The following is an 18,443-nucleotide window of genomic DNA, read 5'->3' as shown; positions in this document are numbered from 1 at the left end:
ACACAGGCAGGCGGGCAGGCAGGCAGACACAGGCAGACAGCTAGACACGCGGATCGATGCTCACTGCCTGCGGGCCTCCACCTCCACCTATGGGCGCCGACTCTTTATTTAGCGCCCTTTCTTCTGCCTTACTGGCACACATTGCCGTTTCTGATAGCTTGCTGACCAACGTGCGAACACAAAGGAATGTCCCCTCCATTTTTGAGTGTAAAATGTCCCCAGTCCATCACACTTCTTTTGCGAAGCAAAGTGTCTTTCAAAAAAGTGGCGTTCTGGTTAGTCTCAGATGGTGCGGATGCATATCAGGGGAATGTGGGTGACAAGCTATTCATCAAACGTGATTGTCAAACACATTATAGAGACAGCAATGAGGAAGCGCTTGACATCCTGCAATATTACAGACTGTTAACGAATGTCTGAACTTATGGAAAGGGTTCTCAGCTATGTAACTGGCGTGCACGGCAAGTGTTCATCAGAGGCAAAGGTATCCTCTGGAGTGCCCCAGGGAAGTGTGATAGAACCACTTCTGTTGTCCATATACACAAATGATCTGACGGCTGCTTGTTAATCGAGATGTGGTATATGGGAAAACATTGTCTTTATATGACAGCAGGAGGATATGGGGGATAGAATTTCTGTACGGTGTGATGAAACGGCAGCTTGGCTCTACATGTGGAATCAATGAAAAAATCGAGCAGAATTGTGTCATACTAAACAGCTATGTACAGCAGCAACAGCAGCCCAGAATACCTTCAGAGAACAAATCCATTACTCATTCGTGGATATGGGCGTCAACTTTATTGACGCCTGGGCACTCTCATCGAAATCTAAGGCACAGTAATGACTACTGTACAAAAATAAATGGGAATTGTTCAGCAACATATCAATCGGATGTGCAGCCAAGGTGTCAGAATGGCTGAGTAGTCGTTCCCTCTACTAACAACACTAGCACATCTGGATCCCGAAGCCAGCAAATCAACCCCACCACCATGAGAGCCAAACACGGAAATGGTAGAACCAAACATACCAGATCCATCACCATGCCCTCCTGAAGATGAAGCAAAATTAGTATCGGCGGGAAACGGCAGCATTAACAGCTGCGCCAGTACCAGTACCTTCAGACGGCAGGCCACATGAACCACAGCAAGACCTCGAGCAGTATTCCAGCAGTAACTGGAATCTTTGGGGAAGTGAGGTACAATATTTTTGCCATAGATGGACAAAGATGTATCGATGGTAGAGATCGTGGACATTATAGTTTTAACGGCTCCGCCACAACCGGAGGTAACCGTGGTCCGTGACCGTCGGCCACGCAAGTCTGCTGCCTGGGAAACAATGAAAATGACAATGTAACTGGGCGCAGAGCCAGCAGGAGCCTGTTCTCTTGGAGGAGCCACCTTACCTCAAGTAGGTCATTGAAAGCCTCTCTGTAACAGTCTTCTCGCTGCCATAGCCACTCACTCTGTTTACGACACTGCTCTGATCGTTGGACTCCGCCAAGTTCGTCGACACGCCCTGTTGTGCTGTCACGCCGCTTTGACTCTGTCAGCAAAGCTCGATTACAGATGGTGGACTGCGAAACATTTCCTCACGACATCTGTGCTATCCTGTATCCTGCCCTGTGTCGCAGAAAACTCTGAACTTGTTCATGTTATCAAATGTCACTGATTGCACACTGCGATGTTGTTGTTGTTGTTGTTGTTGTGGTTGTCTTCAGCCCAGAGATTAGCTTGATGCAGCTCTCCATGCTACTCTAACTTCTGCAAGTCTCTTCATCTCCGAATAACTACTGCACCCTACATCTTTGTAAATCTACTTGGTCTCCCTCTACGATTTTTACCCTCCACGCTTCCCTCCAATACTGAATTGGTGACCCCTTGATGCCGCAGAACGTGCCCTACCAACCAATCCCTTCTTCTAGCAAAGTGTGCTACCCATTTAATCTTCAGCGTTCTTCTGTAGCACCACCTTTCGAAAGCTTCTATTCCCCTCTTGTCTAAACTATTTATAGTCCACGTTCCGTTTCCATTAATGGCTACACTCAGTACAAACTCTTTCAGAAAGGACTTCCCGACACTGAAATCTATACCCGATGTTAGCAAATTTCTCTTCTTCAGAAACTCTTTCCTTGCCGTAGCCAGTCTATATTTTATACCCTACTTCGGCCATCATCAGTTATTTTGCTCTCCAAATAGCAAAACTCCTTTACTAATTTAAGTGTCTCATTTCCTAATCTAATTTCCTCAGCATCACCTGTTTAATTAGTCTACATTCCATTATCCTAGTTTTGCTTTTTTTGATGTTCATCTTATGTCCTCCTTTCAAGACACTGTCCATTCCATTCAGCAGCTCTTCCAGGTACTTTGCTATCTCCGACAAAATTACAATGTTGTCGACAAACCTCAAAGTTTTTATTTCTTCTCCATGGATTTTAATTCCTATTCCAAACTTTTCTTTTGTTTCCGTTACTGATTGCTCAATATACAGATTGAATAACGTTGGAGATAGGCTACAGCCCTGTCTCACTCCCTTCCCAACCACTGCTTCCTTTTCATGCACCTAGACTCTTATAACTGCCAACTGGTTTCTGTACAAAATGTAAATAGCCTTTCGCTCCCTGTATTTTACCTCTGCCGCCTTAGAATTTGAAAGGGAGAATTCCACTCAACATTGCCCAACGCTTTCTCTGAGTCTACACATGCTAGAAACGTAGGTTTGCCTTTGAAAAACCTATTTTCTAAGATAAGTCGCGGGGTCAGTGTTGCGGAGGGTGTTCCAACATTTCTACGGAATCCAAACTGATGTTCCTCGAAGTCGGCTTCTATCAGTTTTTCCATTCGTCTGTAAAGAATACGTGTTAGTAATTTGCAACCGTGACTTTTTAAACTGATAGTTCGGTAATTTTCTCACCTGTCGACACCCGCTTTCTTTGGGATTGGAATTATTATATTCTTCTTGAAGTCTGAGGGTATTCCGCCTGTCTCATACATCTTGCTCACCAGATGGTTGAGTTTTGTCACGGCTGGCTCTCCCAAAGCTATCAGAAGTTCCAATGTAATGTTCTCTACTCCCGGGGCCTTGTTTCGTCTCAAGTCTTAAACTCTTCACGCAGTATCGTATCTCCCATCTCATCTTTATCTGCATCCTCTTCCATTGCCATCAAGTACATCGCCCTTGTGTGGTCCCTCTATATACTCCTCCCACCTTTCTGCTTTCGCCTCTTTGCTTAGGACTGATTTTCCATCTGAGCTATTGATATTCATACAGGTGGTTCTCTTTTCTCTGAACGTCTCTTTAATTTTGCTGTACGCAGCATCTATCTTATCCCTAGTGATATATGCATCTACATCCTTACATTTGTTCTCTAGCCATTCCTGCTTAGGCATTTTGCTGTTCCTGTCGATCTCATTTTTGAGACGACGTATTTCTTTTCGCCTGGTTAATTTATTGCATTTTTATATTTACTCCATCCATCAGTTAAACTCAATATCTCTTCTGTTACCCAAGGATTTCTACTAGCCCTCGTCTATCTTCTGTGCCTTCACTGTTTCATCTCTCAAAGCTACCCATTTCTCTTCTACTCTATTTCTTCCCCTATTCTTGTCAATCGTTTCCTAATGCTCTCTCTGAAGCTCTCTACAACCTCTGGTTCTTTCAGTTTATCCCGCTCCCATCTCCTTAAATTCCCACCTCTTTGTAGTGTCCTCTGTTTTATCTGCAGTTCATAACAAATAAACTGTGGTCAGAGTCTTCATCTGCCCCTGGAAATGTCTTACAGTCTAAGACCTGGTTCCTAAACCAGTGTCTTACCATTATGTAAGCTATCTGAAACCTTCCAGTGTCTCCAGGCCTCTTCCACGTATACAACCTTCTTTCATGATTCTTAAACCAATATTAGCTGTCATTAAATTATGCTCTATGCAAAATTCTACCAGGTGCTTACCTCTTTCATTCCTTACCCCCAGTCTACATTCATCTACTGCTCTTCCTTCTCCTACTATCGAATGCCAGTCCTCCATGACTATTAAATTTTCGTCTCCCTTAACCATCTGAATAATTTCTTTTATCGCATCACACATTTCTTCAGTCTCTTCATCATCTGCGGAGCTAGTTGGAAAATAAACTTGTAGTACTGTGGTTGGTATAGGCGTCGTCTATCTTGGCTATAATAATGCGTTCACTGTGCTGTTCGCAGTAGCTCATCCGCGTTCCTATTTTTTATTCATTATTAAACCTACTCCTGTATTACCCTTATTTGTTTTCGTATTTATAGCCCCGTATTCAGCTGAGCAGAATTGTTCCTCCTGCCACCGAATTCACTAATTCCCACTATATCTAACTGTAACATATCAGTTTACCTTTTTAAATTTACTAACCTACCTGCTCGATTAAGGGATCTTACATTCCACGCTCCGATCCGTAGAACGCCTGTTTTCTTTCTCCTGATAACGACGTCCCCCTGAGTAGTCCCCGCCCGGAGATCCGAATGGGAAACTATTTTACCTCCGGAATATTTTAGCCAAGAGGACGCCATCATCGTTTAACCATACAGTAAAGCCGCATGCCGTTGGGAAAAATTACGGCTGTAGTTTCCGCTTGCTTTCAGCTGTTCGCAGTAGCAGCACAGCAAGGCCGTTTTGGTTGATGTTACAAAACCAGATCAGTCAATCATCCAGACTGTTGCCCCTGAAACTACGAGAAGGACTGCTGCCCCTCTTCAGGTACCACGCGTTTTTCTGGCCTCTAAATAGATACCCCTCCGTTGTGGTTGCATCTACGGTACGGCTGTCTGTATCGTTAAGGCACCCAAGTGTGCCAACGAACTGCAAGGTCCATGATTCTTGGGTGGCGGTGGTGGGGGGAAGGGGGGGGGGGGGCGCCCTGTGATAGACGCGGAATATCTGGAATTTCAAGTTCCAATTTCTTCTACTTCGCTTATTTTCTTGTGGACTTTAATTTTTCTGTATTTCAAGGATTTGTCGATATAATATGGTTAACGTTTGCTGTCCAGTAACTAAGATAACCGTCACAGCAAATAGACTACAACTTGTCACTTACCATACAGCTGTAGAATGATGTGTTCCACTTGCCATGTAGCTAACAATAATTTTCGGTATGTGAATTTTATTAATCAGAATATTTGTTCAAGAGATACATGTTTTTAATTTTCTTTGGAATCAGTAGGGATTTCTTATTTCTTTCTTTATGTTGGACGAGAGCGTTGAATACCTCTGTAGCAGACTACGTGGCTAAATGATGAACCGTGCATAAAGAGGCAAATTCTCCATGACAATTTTTTTCTCTTGTATTGTGATTGTTCATATCACAAGGCAGCCGACACTGATTCTTATCATTGTCAGTAGAATATATTAATCATAAGTTTTCTCGGAAGTGAATTTATTCATTTCATGACCCTTAATGAGGCCCGCGTCTTCAAGATGTGTGGATATTTGCTTTAGAGACTATCCATGTAGCTCGTTCTTGCTGAATAAATATTTTATTTAGTTTGGTGCACTGCCCCATAAAACACACAGAACCTACTCCTGGGGTTATGATATGGGGTGCGATTTCATATGACAGCAGGAGCACTCTCGTGGTTATCCTACGCGTCCTGACTGTAAAATTGTACATCAGTCTGTAGATTCGACCTGTCGCGTTGCCATTCATAAACAGCATTGCAGGAGGTGTTTCCCAACAGGATAACCGTAGCTCACATACCACTGTCGTAACCCAACGTGCTCTACAGAGTGCCGATCTGTTGCCCTGTCCTGCTCAATCATCAGATCTGACTGCAATCGAGCGCATGTGGGACATCATCGGACGACAACTCGAGCGTCATCCGCAAGCAGCATCAACCGTCACTGTACTGACTGATCAAGTGCGACATGCGTGGAACTCCATCCCACAAACTGACACCTGTACAACACAATTAACGCATAGTTGCATGCTTGCATTCAACATTCTGGCGTCTACATCGGATATTAATGTACCACTAGTTGACATTTCCGGTGGTTCACCTCGCGCTCACATTAATCTGTCATCTTGCAATGTTAATCACATTAATGTATTACCTAGACTGATGTGTTCCAGAAACTGCATTACTCTACAGTAATTATATTTTTGGTACTGTGGTGTTTTTCTGTCAGTGTATACTTAATATAGCTTCTTAATTAGTTTCTCTATATGTTAACTCCATTCTAGCTTGCTGTCTTGTCGAGCCCCCATGGTATTTTACACATACTGTTTCGTTTAGTGTACGACGAGTGTCCTCTTTGTTACTAGCAGGTCGTTTTTGCTTGTTTGAAATAGAAATATGTTTGTCTTAAGGATTTTAAAAATTAAACTGTTTCATATGAACCGTTTATAGGCCTGTTCAGCTATCATCTGAGCTTTGCATGGTAAGGCTGAGCTTGGACCCTTGATCAACAAACTTTGCAGTTTTCGAATCCTCCCTGAAGGTCAGTGGAAGATCACTCACGTAGGTCGCAGTCCCGAACCTTGCGGGACCGCACATGTTAGGTTTCTCCATTCTCAGATGTTTATGCATGCGACACGGTATGTCATTGAGGCACCATGTTATCTGTTACAAAGGTAAGGCAGCATCCACATAAGATGGATGTCATCAGTGACTAAACCAATTTACTAAGAAGAATTTTGTGATCCACACTGTCAAATGGTTTGTTAAAGTGACAAAATACGCCAATACGATGATTTTTCAAAGCTCAGCCAGAATATCATTTGTGATGTCATGATCTTATTAAAACTGTCTCTAGTTGCTTTATGAAGCGTAAAGTATTTCCTGATGGTTGGCTGTTAATTATCAGTGTTGTATATATCTTGAAAAACTATTGCGGCGCAGCGTTCAAATAGCTGTTCCGTATCATATTCATCTACCTGAAGGTCCTAGGAATTTTTGCATGCATATTCGCTTCTCATCCTTTTTCCTTACAGGTTTTACAGTAACATAACATTAGGTTGTATCAATCAATACATATCTATAAAATTTTCAATAATATACGCTTGGTTGTTTGATAAGAACAATGCATCTACTGATGTATTGATCTTTCATCATGCAAATACATTGCTGTAAAAAATGCAACATCCTTAATGACTGTGTTCAGTGGCACCAGGTTATAATACGGGCATACTGAGTGTTAGCGAGTCATTTGCCACGGTCATCGGCGATTAGACGACGCTAAGAGGCTTGTCCTGGTACCCTCAGTTTTGACTCTACAGGCACTAATTGTGTTTAGAGGTGAACAGTGTTAGCAGTATTCGTTCCAGAGCATAATCATCCCCCAACTACGAGTACAAATTGCAGTTGAACAGCTTGATTTATTTGAATGGAGTCGTAATGTGGGCCTGCAGGACGCTCCACTAACGTACCGGCGGACTGCTGTGCATTTTATTCACAGTGTATCGGAAGTGTCGCTACTTTCGAGAGCGGTCTGTGGAATACTGGACGCACTGTGCGAGCAGTGGTGGTCGGGCGAACATCACTGAGGGACGAAATCCGGCCATGTGTTGCACAAGTTGTGTCATCAGGAGCCTTTGCGGAACGTCTGCTTGCAGAAGGATTAACACCATGTCTTCCTCTGGCCGACACTACGTCACTGCCAAGCCTGGCTACTCTGGTGTCGTGAAAGTGTTGACTGGAGAGTGGAGTGGCTCCTTTTGTCCTCAGTGACGTCAGCAGCCTCTGTTCGTATGCGAATGATGGACATACACCTGGTGATCTGCCTATTCCATTGTGTATTCGCCCACAACACGAAGGCCCCATCCCCGGTTTCATTGTATGACGGGGAAGGGGACATCACTTACAACTCGCACTCGCATGGGTGTTTCTGCAGGGTAAGCTAATCAGTGTCCACTACATTACACAGGCTTTTGTCCTCGTGTTGCTGCCATTTCTTCGACAGGTAGGTGATGTGCTTTATCAGCAGGACAATGCACTTCCACACACGGCTGTTGTGACGGAAAACGCTCTCCGTGGTGTACAACAGAGTCTCTGGCCAGCAACATCACCGGATCTCTCAGCAACTGAACACGTATGGGACACGATGAGTTGGGAACTTCATGTGTGCAGCAGGGCCTGCACCGACTCTTGGCGAATTGCTACAAAATGCGCAAGGTTCTTGCGAAAATCTGTTGCAGGATACCATTCGGCGCCTTTATGGTTGTTTGCTTGCGAGAATACACGCCTACGCTGTCGCCAGAGGGGGGAGGCTTACATTGTGTATTGATATGATTGTTTCGGTACACTTTACTGTGACATGTGTGTTTAATTTGATCTGAATTTCATATCATGTACTCCCACAATGATGAACTGCTTGTCACCTCACTTGTCAATAAATGACCTTGTCATTTTTTCCTTGCACTTTATCCTTTTTATTAATGAGTCTTGTGATACAGTGTTGGCCACTAAAACTGCAACACTCCCAAGGCGGCACCCTATGAATATCAACTGCAAGTAGTTTTCCACACAATTGGATAGGCAGTGATTAGCATTTCAGCACAACTGCATCAAATCAGGTAGAACTAATACCATTTACATTCTGTTCACAAGGAAAGAAATGCAGTGGACTTCTCATTTAGAAATTACATTTGAATATTGGCGGTTTATGAGAACATGGTGTCTTGCCTCGTATGACGAGGATACCATATACCAGCAAGTGTCGGAATTCGACAGCGGCAGGCTCGTCGTTAGCGAGCCTCCGATCTATCGTTCCGCGATGTTTCTGCTCGCATTTGTGGTGATCACACGACTGTTAAGCGAAACTGTAATCGAGAGCCACAGTCAACGCCATTCAGGATGTCAACGACCCACATGACTGGCGCCCGGGAGGACAGGATCCTGCAAGATCGCCCAGCCGTGTTACGTACCTGAGAGTCAGAAAATGGGCTTGTTTGCATTACGAAAGGTGTGTGCGGCCACGCTGCGATGACGTTTGTAGCAACATGGACTGTTAGTGCGGCGACAATAGTTTCGGCTTTTCTTGACGCTGAAGTAGAAAGAGAAGTGCCGACAGTAGTGCGCCCAACACTGGACATAGGAGTTTTTTCATGCGAGCCCCAGCTCAGTGTAATGCATCAAAATGCAAGCATCAACGAACGGAGGCTCTGAGGAGAGCAAATGTTATCAGATTGTATTCGTCGTAGAGATATGGGCGTGACAGTATGCGGTGCCGTAACGTACACATGATCACCTCTGGTCAGCATAGCCGGTAATTTGAACAGTATTTGTGACGCGTTAACGCCGGCCGCTGAGCCGCATCTTCGGTGTCTGTGACGTTCTACATCTACATCTACATCTACATGGATTCTCTGTAAACCACATGTAACTGCCTGGCAGAGAGTTCATCGACCCCCTTCACAATTCTCTGTTGTTCCAATATTGTATAGCGCGCGGAAAGAATGAACACCTATATCTTTCCGTACGAGCTCTGATTTCCCTTATTTTATCGTGGTGATCGTTTCTCCCTACGTAGGTCGGTGGCAACAAAATATTTTCGGATACGATGGAGAAAGTTGGTGATTGGAATTTCGTGAGAAGATTCCGTCGCAACGAAAAACGCCTTTCTTGTAATGATTTCCAGTCCAAATAGTGTATCATTTCTGTGACACTCTCTCCCATGTTTCGCGATAATGCAAAACATGCTGCCCTTCTTTGAACTTTTTCGATGTGCTCCGTCAGTCCTATCTGGTAAGGGTCCCACACCGCGCAGCAGTATTCTGAGAGAGGACGGACAAGGTTAGTTTAAGCAGTCTCCTGCAGTCCTGCTGCATATCGACGTTAACGATATGGGCCTATAATTTAGTGGATTACTCCTACTACATTTCTTGAATATTGGTGTGACCTGTGCAACTTTACAGCCTTAGGGTACGGATCTTTCGTCGAGCGAACGGTTGTGTATGGATCTAAAGCATCAGCATACTCCGAAAGAAACCTAATTGGTATACAGTCTGGACCAGAAGACTTGCTTTTAATAAGTGATTTAAGTTGCTTCACTACTCCGAGGATATTTACTTCTACGTTACTCGACACGTTTTCTTTCAACATGATAACGCAAGAGCGCACATTGCCCACGCTCTCCTGACCTCTCTCGTTACAAAAGATGTTGAACTGTTGTCCCTTGCCATAACGCATCACACGCTCACACTTTGCAAACATCGATAGTGGGCTGCCGAGAAACTGACACGCCTCTACTCGCCAGCCACTACGACCGACAAACTGTGACAGAGTTGAAGCGTGAATGACGTACCCACATTTGTTGCTGAAGTTCATTTCGCCTCGATGCCAGTCGGGCTGCAGTCGTTGTTGCTGCCGGACGCGGAAGCTCTGTATTACATCTCGCACCCTGCATACCTCGAAATCACCTGCGATGTTAATCATATATTGACCACGACACTCATCCTAACAGACGCAGCAGACCTTACCTTATTTTAGCAGTTCGGGGATCCCTTCCACTCCCTGTCAACCCTAAACTGTCACCTCTTCTCCCAGCTGATGCACGAAACAAGCTCCTAAGCAACGGAAACATTACCTGACTTTAAGAGGAGCAGGTGTCCCTCAACAGACTACTCTCGACGTCTTGCCACCCTGAGCTTGTCCTCGAATGTAATCGTACTCGTCCCCGTAAGTTAATTTTCGCGACACACCAAACACGACGATCAGATATATGTCCCTGCAACATTATGGCACGTGACTCAGCGATACATATATGAGGTGTACTGATAAACCGATCATGGGCTGTGCACTAAATGTGTGTGGTTATTTGTTTAGCGTCCACCGTGGTACGCCGAATGGCATTAGTGGTGCTACTTTCAAAAATAACACACGATAGTGTGAGATTTGTCCGCAGTGCAATATGAAATTTATGAAAAGATGTAGAAAATGAACCACTTCTCGTTAAGGGCAGCTTGAAGACATGCATTTTATGTATGATGCCTACATCTACATGACTACTCTGCAGTTCACACGTAAGTGCTGGCAGAGACCACCTTTAGACTATTTCTCTAGTGTTCCACTCCACAATAGCGGAAGGGAAAACTAACATTTACGTATTTTCGTGCGAGCTCTAATTTATTTTATTAGGATGATCATTTCTCCCTTTGCAGATTGGTCTCACCTAAATATTTTCGCATTTGCCGGAGAAAGTATGCGATTGAAATTTTGCGGAAAGGTTTCGCTGCAATGAAAAAGTCTTTGTTCTAATGATTTCCCGCCGCAACCCGCGTATTACACTCCATCAAATTCTCTCCTCTATTTCGCGAGACTACAAAACGAATTGCCCTTCTTTGAACTCTTTCGATGTCCACCATCAACCCTGTCTGGTAATAATTCCATACTACACATAAATGCTCTAGCAAAGGACTAACAAGCGTAGTTAGGCAGTCTCTTTAGCAGACCTGTTGCATCCTCTAAGCGTTCTGCCAATAAAACGCAGTCTTTGGTGCACCTTCCCTACAACATTATCTATGAGATCGTTCCCACATAAGTTATTCGTAACTGTAATCCCTAAGTATTTAGTTGGATTCACAGCCTTTAGATTTTTGTGATTTATCGTGTAAACGAAATTTAGCGAATTCCCTTTAGAAATCACGTGAATGAATTCACAGTTTTTTCTTATTTAGAATCAGTCGACACTTTTCGCACCATTCAGATATATTGTCTAAATCATTTTGCAGTTGGTTTTGATCACCTGATGACTTTACAAGACGGTAAATGACAGATAATGTGCAAATTATTAAAGAGGACTGTTAATATTGTCTCCTAAATCGTTTAGTTAGTCAACAGCAGAGGACCTATAAGACTTCCTTGGGGAATATCAGATATTGTTTCTGTTTTACCCGATGTCTTTCCGTCAGTTGCTACGAACTTAGACCTTTCTGACAGAAAATCACGAATCCGGACGCATAACTGAGATTATGCTCCACAGACACGCAATCTAATTTGAAGCTCAAAATCTAAAAATATGGAATCAGTTTGAGATTTCATTTTGATAGCACACATCACTGCATGGGAATAACGAGCTAGTTGTGTTCCACAAGAACGATATTTTCTGAATCCGTGCTGTCAATGGACCGTTTTCTTCGAGGTAATTCATAATGTTCGAACAAAGTGTACGTTCCATAATCTTACTACAAATCGATGTCAGTGATGTGGATCCGTAATTCAGCGAATTACTCCTATTTCTTTCCTTGTGTGTTGACATGTGCAACTATCCAGTCTTTAGGTACAGATCTTTCGTCGAACGAGTTACTGTATCGGCATACTCGGAAAGGAACCTAAATGGGATACAGTCTGGACCGGAACATTTGTCTTAATTAAATGGTTTAAGTTGCTTTACTCCACCGTGAATGTCTACCTTTAAGTTATTCATGTTGGCAGCGGTTCTTCATTCGAATTCTGGAATAGTTACTTCCTCTTCTTTGGTAAGGCAATTTTGGAAAACCGTACTTAGCCATTCCGCTTTAGTGGAATTTTCATCGTTAACGTTACCACTACTATCCCGCAGTGAAAGTAATGATTGTGTCTTGTCACTGGTGTACTTTATATGCGACCAGAATCTGTTTGGATTTTCTGCCAGATTTCGAATAGTTTCATTGTGTAAAGTATTAGACACTTCTCGCATTGAAGACGTCCTAACTTTTGAAGTTCTATAAAACATATCCAATCTTGGAGATTTTATGTTCTTTTAAATTTGGCTTGCTCTTTTCGTTGCATCTGGAATATTCTAACATTTTTGTGTGCCATGGGGGATCAGTTCCGTCTTCTACAAATTTATTTGGTACAAATGTATCAATTGCAGCCGATACTATTTCTTTGAATTTAAGAACATCTGTTCTTACATAGCTATTTTGTGAAGGAATGGAAACTTTCTCTTAGGAATGAGTCAAGCGAATTTTCATCCGCTTTATAGATATAATTTGCGTTTATTTTTGGGGTGGATTTGGTTATTATCCAGTTTTGCTACAACGACCTTGTGGTTGCTAATCCTAGCATGCGTCATGACAGTCACTATTTTCTCAGTATTATTGGTTACTAGGAGGTAAAGTATGTTTTCGCAACTATTTACACTTCGAGTGTGCTTCTGAAACAGTTTCTAAATATAATTTTCGGAGAAAGCAATTGGTACAATTTCGGACGATGTTTTATTCCTGCTACCGGCTCTGGACGTGTATTTTCGCCAAGAAGACGAGGCAAGATTTAAGTCATCACCAACTATAATTATATCAGTGGGCAACCTATTTGAAATGAGACAGCAGGATGTACCTTCTGGACAGAAATCCCAATAAACAGCGAGACATATATGTAAGTGTCGAAATTGAAGAAAATTTCCAGAAAAATATTAAAAATTAATGGAATCTGAAAAGGCCACCAATCTGGGGACTGAAACCCAAAAGCTTCCAGAAGAAAATCTTCGATTGAGGAATCGAATAAGTCTGTTATTTTGAATTTCTGCCAGGGGGGGTAGCAAAGAATTGTGGTGGAGGAGTGGTCTGGGGGAGGGGGATGGAGGGAGACTGATGGCATAACTGAAAGTAGACCAATTTGCTTTTAAGTCATTTCTACCCGTTGCTATCCTGACTAGAGTCACATACTTTGCTTTATCGAAGCATAACCATCATGAATCAAAATTAGGGCCCCATCTAACTTTTTTCTTGGTTCCTGCTGTCATAAACCTTCAAAACCAACAAGCGAGGGGAACGTTCTCAGCATGTCACATTTGCCTAGCAGTTTGTGTGTAGAAAGGCACATCAAAATAACATGTTATCTAGGCAGAAGTATCTTCTTTGAGTTACGATCTTCTGAAACACAGCAAAAAAAGAGCAGAGCCAATAATTTATTCGTAAAATTTGAGACACTTCATTCACTATTTTAAAATAAGTAAATAGTAATAAAGGATCAATGGTCAGTTTTCGTGGACCACGGCACCTGTCAAGCTCTGTGTCAACCTCTGGTTAAGACATGCGTAACAACGGAGGTGTTATTAATGCATTTAAATTGGTCTCGAGTCCTCCTCAAAGTAATCAGACACGCCGGGAACTCTGCTACAGTAGCAGAAAATGATATTATTCTGCATGTAACTTCAAAAAACGGAAAATATTATTTTGCACGGAACTTCGCACAAAAAAAGGAAAACATACTGATTCTTTGGACCACAGTTACAGAATGATACAGAGTACAGACACCTTTGGGAATTTTAACATAGTTTTCAGATACATAACCTACATGTCGGAGATATATTTTACTCTATTTCTGCATCGCTTTCCCTACACAACACCTTGAAACTTAATTTCCAGTACTGTAGAGCACATGTCTTCTACTTATTTTACAATGATCGTTAATTTAATTGTAGTATTAGGCGGAACGATCAAAAAGTTCCTGTTTGAAGGCGATGCTGTAGCGTATCTGCAACGTAACGCGACTCCTATCGGGTATATAAGCACCGACATGTAGGCAAGGGATTAGTGAGACATTCAAGACTTTCTCATGTGCATGCGGTAAATGTGGAAACGTGAACTATGGTGACGTTATTACCAAATTCGTCCAAGCAGGGCCAACATGCTGTTATTCTTTCTTGGCTGCCAAAGTGCAAACACCGGAAAATAAAGAATGTGTATGGGGCAGCAGGTGTGCCAAAAACTAGCGCTGCGGAATGAGCGCTGCTACTTCATAACAACGCACGTCCCCGTATTGCAAATGTCGTAACTAGAAGTTACGCCAACTCAAGCGAAACACACTCAAGCACCCGTCCTATAGGCCTGGTTTCTTCCCATGCAATTATCTTGCCATCAGTCACTTAAAAAAGGCCTTGTAGGGTCCACTGTTCTTCTCGTGTCGGACGAGGATGTGCAGCAGGCAGTTACGGACTTGTTCAGGCAGCAGGACACTGGGTTTTACCAAGTGGGTATCTTCAACCTGGTGCCCCACTGGGGTGATTGTCTCAACGCCCACGGTGTTTTTGCCTATTTGGCATATCGTTTCTGCACTGTATGGTTTTGGCTGAAATGGTTCAAATGGCTCTGAGCACTATGGGACTTAACTGCTGAGGTCATCAGTCCCCTAGAACTTAGAACTACTTAAACCTAACTAACCTAAGGACATCACACACATCCATGCCGAAGGCAGGATTCGAACCTGCGACCGTAGCGGTACTGTGTGGCTTTCTAACGAAAAATTTTTGATCACCCCTTATATATACCTTCTGTTATCACGTGCACATGTCCTCTTCTATTCAGCCCTTCTATGCATACCAACATTTATAAAAGCGCCATTTATGGAATACTCTTGAAATTGTTGCCTATTTCGATTCAGGTCTGGCATGATTTTTCACGCATTTTGTCCGCCTCTCCTTCTGCCTCATCCTAACGCGTGTGCGCACAGATTTTTCAGTACCTCAAGGGTTTCTGGTGCGTTACTTAAACATTTATTTACTGTCTAGCTTGAATATTTTAATATGTTCAACTGTCCTGTCGTAGGTGACATTTTCTCTATATTTACATCTAACTCATTGTTTGTAAAAAATTTTTAAGTTGTTAATCAGTGTTGTTTCCGTTATATAGACGATAGTCAGTTACTCGGCTAACTAAATAAATTAATGCGTTTTTTCACTTATAAAAATAGAATTAAAAACGCGACCAAATGCAAGAACCGAATAAATGATACGAACTACAGATCGTTATTATTCTCTGAAGTATAGATGGTGGGAACGAAACTGGCAAGAGAGCTACGTATGCGTAAAGCTCCCAGCAGCCGTCAGCACTAATGGCCGCCAGCTTGTTGGCATGTATCCATGCGGATAGCCAATGTATTTCACAGTTTAGCGGCAGCCGAGTCTTCACAGCAAAAATACGCATTACTAGCGCTGGGCGATAAACTAAGTGCTGTCATCAGTTTCACGAAAAACCATGATCATTTTTGCCGGTACGAAACGGGATTTCAATACACACTGGAAAGAGAGAAAATGTGACTCGAGCGAAAATCGCTATCACTTATCAAAAAATAAATAAATAAATAAATAAAATGGCGTAAATTGTGTTAATGACCAGTATTTCGACGATAACCACCATGTCAAGAAAACGAAGAAAAGATAAAAAAAGACAATTGCAACAGTATTAATTGCAACAGGCTTATTAAGAAAAGAAATAAATGAGACTGGTATGACTTTTGTGAGAACTGGGGAGAACGAAAATTGTTTATGACACTGTTATAGGTTGAGACCATTACGTGCTTTTACACTCTGTACAACCGTGGATGCCCAAGAACAACAGACACATACTAAAAACTGTAATAATTTGATTAAATGTCGCGAGTTCCTGAGTGCAGTTGATTTCGAGTGGAAGAATTCAAAGTAAAAGCTGACTCTCATTACGATCTCCCACCAGCAGCGACAACGACAGGGATGGCATACCTCCTGGAGTCCCACAGGAACTTGAAACGAGTCTTCTTCTAGCCTTGTAGCCGCTGCACGAGACACCTGGAAGGCTATCAGTCGAAACATACACTACATAAACCAATGTTGTACTTTTTTACAAAAAACCTTATAGGTACCTGAGAGTTTCACTGTGACATTAGGATAAAAGCGGCCAAAGATAGACGAAGGAAGGATATTCGTAGAGGATAATTAATTACAGACAATGATGGAAAACGATTTAATGGATAACGGCAGCAAAACTCTCTCGCTCAATTGATGTATTTCTGCGCTTAGTAGTAAAGCTAAAGACACATCGCTGCAAGGGTGCATTGTTCTCCAAGTATTATTCGAGGAAGGGTTGGTACGTACTAAGTAATTTGCTGTAAGCGCTGTTGCCTAGCGTCTTTGGCTTTAATAAATGAATTTTCATTAATAAATTATGTGGAAGTATGAAGACATTAAAGTGTTTGTCACCAGTTAATGTTTATTTTGCGGAAGGATTGTGCTAGTTTGTTCAGTCTCCTTACTTTAGGTTCTTAATTGTTATACGAATGTCAGGAAGACACCAGAAGCGGGTAACGCAACGTCACCTAAGACGGCACTATTACAACGCGCAACATGGATATCTAAACTATGGTTGCTTATAATTTCGCACACCCATCATCACTGTTTCCTTTAAATGAAGTAATATGATATACGGCTATGTGACAATGCTGTGAATTTCTGAAGAATGTGATAGTGCAGCTTCCAGCTGAGGACAGGCGATGTGATTAAATAGCCTAAATGGCTTAGTAAAGTAAAGGTCAAATCAAAACACCTTCAGCCATCTATATTTCAAATTTTATTTTAATTATGCTTCCAGTTTCGGCGAGTCACTATGCCATCTTTAGGCCTTCGTTCATCGATAATGTTTTTGGTTTGAATAACCGAAGGCCCTTAACCAACCTGTATAAAGATGTACTTACAGATGGTAACGTATTGTCTTAAGGTTAAAAACAAAAGTCACAACAATGCAACGTGGAAAATCATCGTATCAACAGCACTGCTGCTGGTGCCAAAGAGAATTAAAAAAACAGAATAGACCATAATACGAACCACAATTTCATTTGTAATAAGATTCTTGGGAAGACAAGCGTTTTGGTGCCCACAGATGATAAAACATCAATGAAAATCGAGTTCAGCTGCAGACGATGTGTACCTACGCTGTTGTAATTACATACATACATACATTAATCCTTGTTCCATAGATCATGAATACGACATTTCGTAATGATGTGAAACGTGCCACTTTAACATAGGTTTTCTTTACACATAATAATTAATTATTATTATGTGTTTTTTTTTTTACTTCATTGAGTGTAACCATGTATGGAAGTGAAACATGGACGATAAATAGTTTAGACAAGAAGAGAATTGAAGTTTTCGAAATGTGGTGCTACAGAAGAATGTTGAAGATTAGATGGGTAGAAGACATAACTAATGAGCAGGTATTGAATAGAATTTGGGAGAAGAGAAATTTGTGGCACACCTTGACTAGAAGAAGGGATCGGCTGGAAGGACATGTTTTGAGGCATCAAGGGATCACCAATTTAGTATTGGAGGGCAGCGTGCAGGGTAAAAATCGCAAAAGGAGACCAAGAGATGAATACACTAAGCAGATTCAGAAGGATGTAGGTTGCAGTAGGTACTAGAAGCTTGCACAGGATAGAGTAGCATGGAGAGCTGGATCAAACCAGTCTCTGGACTGAAGACCACAACAACAACAACAACAACTTCATATCTAAGAATTCATCTACTGAGTAGAAGGAGTTGCCATTCAGAAAGTCTTTTCATTTGCTTTTAAATGTTGGCTGGCTATCTGTCAGACTTTGAATATTATTTGGCAAATAACCAAAGATTTTTGTGGCAAAGTGAAATTTAATCCAGAATAGAGAAGATCATCCTTTCTTCTAGTGTTGTAGCTACGCGCTATGCTGTTATTTTTGAGTTGGTATGGCTTATTAATGACAAATTTCATAAGTG

General features: G+C 42.1%; 1 protein-coding gene across 1 annotated transcript in view; it reads right to left on the bottom strand.

Moving 5' to 3' along the window:
• Positions 1-18,443, bottom strand: part of LOC126176401 (uncharacterized) — a 283,679-nt gene that overhangs the window by 205,429 nt on the left and 59,807 nt on the right. The gene's annotated exons all lie outside the window — the stretch shown is intronic.

This window comes from Schistocerca cancellata, chromosome 3, assembly GCF_023864275.1.
Source record: "Schistocerca cancellata isolate TAMUIC-IGC-003103 chromosome 3, iqSchCanc2.1, whole genome shotgun sequence".
Lineage (NCBI taxonomy): Eukaryota > Metazoa > Arthropoda > Insecta > Orthoptera > Acrididae > Schistocerca > Schistocerca cancellata.
The sequence above is the reverse complement of the archived record's forward strand: the minus strand, read 5'-3'. Positions and strand labels throughout refer to the sequence as shown.